The sequence below is a fragment of the Staurois parvus genome, unplaced genomic scaffold (assembly GCF_062004578.1).
Source record: "Staurois parvus isolate SC_StPar_1 unplaced genomic scaffold, SC_StPar_1.0 ptg000080l, whole genome shotgun sequence".
Taxonomy (NCBI): Eukaryota; Metazoa; Chordata; class Amphibia; order Anura; family Ranidae; genus Staurois; species Staurois parvus.
The window spans coordinates 11,507,054-11,509,775 of NW_028317876.1; the positions used below are offsets into that span (position 1 = coordinate 11,507,054).

At 42.3% G+C, this 2,722-nt stretch overlaps 1 pseudogene; it reads right to left on the minus strand.

Annotated features, from left to right (window-relative positions):
* Window positions 1-1,537: 1,537 nt before the first annotated feature.
* On the minus strand, window positions 1,538-1,653 carry LOC149469215 (U2 spliceosomal RNA; annotated as a pseudogene).
* Between the last annotated feature and the right edge of the window lie 1,069 nt (window positions 1,654-2,722).

Here is a 2,722-nt window from a genome sequence, read left to right on the forward strand (position 1 = left end):
ATTCCTCCAATGATGCACCCCAGAATTCTATTCACTTTTCCCAAACATAGGCCACACTGTTAATTTTGCAATCACATGAAATACGCATCCCCAAAGTCTACGGCCGGTACTTTTCTCCCATTGGAGAATATTGGATTCAATACTGGATTCTATCAGATTATTCTTTTTTCCTAAGAATCATTTTTCAACATTAGAAACATTGAACATGCAGTTTTCTCTGCTTTGACCAATGTTTGAGAAAAATCATGTTCTATTTTAAAAATTTGTGCAGAAATATAAACCCTATTGCACACATTTGTTTCATCAATAAAATACATATCTTTCCCAAAAAAAACTTCATTTATACCTAATGCAGAGCCTTGTGGTACACCATTAGTGAATCTGACTTAAATGATTCCCATTTAAAACCACACTCTGACGTGTATTCTTCAGCTTATTATGTATCCACTGAACCACCCAAGGGTTAATTCCTTGCTTGTACAACTTTTTTATGAGATCAGTGGAATTGTAGCAAATTATTTGCTGAAATAAAATGACTACAGTGCCTGCTTAGTTCAATTTTTTTGTAAATCAAATAATTAATTCACATTAGTCTGACATGATCCACCCTTAGTAAAGCCATGCTAATTTGGGTCCAGCAGTTTGTGTGTATTTAAATAATTGATCCTTTCTATATGTTTTACTCCTTTTTTTTTTTTTAAGTCCGCAAACATGCAACTATAAACGTAAAAACCGGTAAGTGTTCACAAAAAATGTGCAAGTGCAAAACACCACACGAAAAAGTGCACTTAGGGGTGTGCTGTGTCCTACCTCTAAAGGGGCTTGGACCGCTTACCCTGATCCCCCGGGGCACGAAGCTCCTGACGGGGACAAGGTTCCCAATTGGTCCTCCTGGCCAAAAGACCTGGTGGACCACCGTTCCTTGTGTCCAGCCGAAGCCAGACACACAGTACTTGGTCAGGGGGCTCTCCCGAAGAAAAGCCCCCTAGAGATCAGGGGAGGAAGGAACCAAAAGGCCACACATCCTCCCCCTAGACTTCAGGGTAGGCCCGAGGACCCACACCCTCCATCCGTGAAAACACACGCATAAGTAACAGAAAAAGTGACAAACGTGGGAGGTGAAATAAATTAAATAAATAGAAAATAAAAAAAAGTGGTACCGTGCCAAATTGTGCACAGACCAGGCCCTGTGGCCCGTAGCAAAAATTGCCCTGGTCCTAGCCAAAAGGCCTGGTCCTCAGGGCGCTGTGCAAAAAGAATGTAAAAACAGTGACCATGTGCCATGTTCACACAGTGGGGTCCCACACCCAAGTGTTACTAGTGGCACCCCTGAGAGCATCTACTCAGGGGGCACCGAGTTTGCGGACTTTCTGCCTCCTCAGCCCCTGGCCAGACCAAGGTAGATCCATCCAAATCAGGAGGTACTGGGTCTTTCCAGCTTTCCCAGAGGAATTACTCCCAAGGCCCCAGAACGAATCATGGCGCTCCCTGGTTTCTGTCCCTCCGGTACTAGCCTTCCGGACCCCCATCATACCAGTGAGGGTACTATACAACAGCCATCCCCGCAAAGCTAGAATGGCCGGGAGCACCCCCACTGGACACTGATAAGAACAGATACTACACTTGATCTTAGCCAAAAGGCCGAGAAGCAATCAAACAGCTACACCGCAAGCAAGCAGAAGGCCATGTGATCTTCACATGATCCACCCTTAGTAAAGCCATGCTAATTTGGGTCCAGCAGTTTGTGTGTATTTAAATAATTGATCCTTTCTATATGTTTTACTACTGCAGATGGTAAACTTAATGGCCTGTACCTTTCAGCTTCTTCCTTACTACCCTTCTTGTGGATTGGTACATAATATCTGCCTGGAAGTTATAGGGAACTTCTCCTGTTAGAAAATATTTCAGAAGTCTTCCATGACTAGTGGACAACTAATAGCTAATATTGCTTTGATAATGATTTAACCGCTTCTTGAATGCCCAATAGCAGATATACTGCTACAGGGCAGCATGGATGCGCAAAATCACATATATATGATTTTGCATTTACAGGTAGGGGGTGTGCGTTCAGCGGCCACAGCTCACAGGTGGCTGAAGCAGCTACAGGAATCAGCAGATTCTTGCTGCTGTCATTCACACCAGAGCTAGTCACCTGTGTAATTGTAGCTGTACTCTACAACAGACTGTGCATACATGGCAACAAATTGCACCATGAAACTAAATTGTCAATGGATATTTCATGAAGGTAAAAAACACAACGTGCAGGTAAGAATGTTTGTAATGCCTTTAAGACAATTTACCCCAATTTCCTTACCAAAACATGCTTTCCACCGCAATATTTTAATTTCATTTTTAGATTTGCATTTAGGTCATAAAGGTGCATTTAGGTCATTTAGAGTGCATTTAGGTCAAAAAGTCAATGGGGAGCATTTTTTCCTATACCCTTTTCCATTAACCCACAACTGATTTTCTAAATGCAATGTAGATTCCAGGCATAAAATGGAAAAATAAATATAGAAGTAAATGGGAGGCATCATGTGTGCACATAGCAGAGTACCAGCAGCAGGCTAAATTTGTAAAGATGTACAGTATATAGTCAAACTGATATGTGCCAACCAGCCTGTTTGCAAATCAGGTGTATGGATAATGGGCAGCAGCTTCACATGGTAGAGCCTTAAGGGCATATGCCAAATTGACCTTTTTAGGGCTTCCTTATCCACTC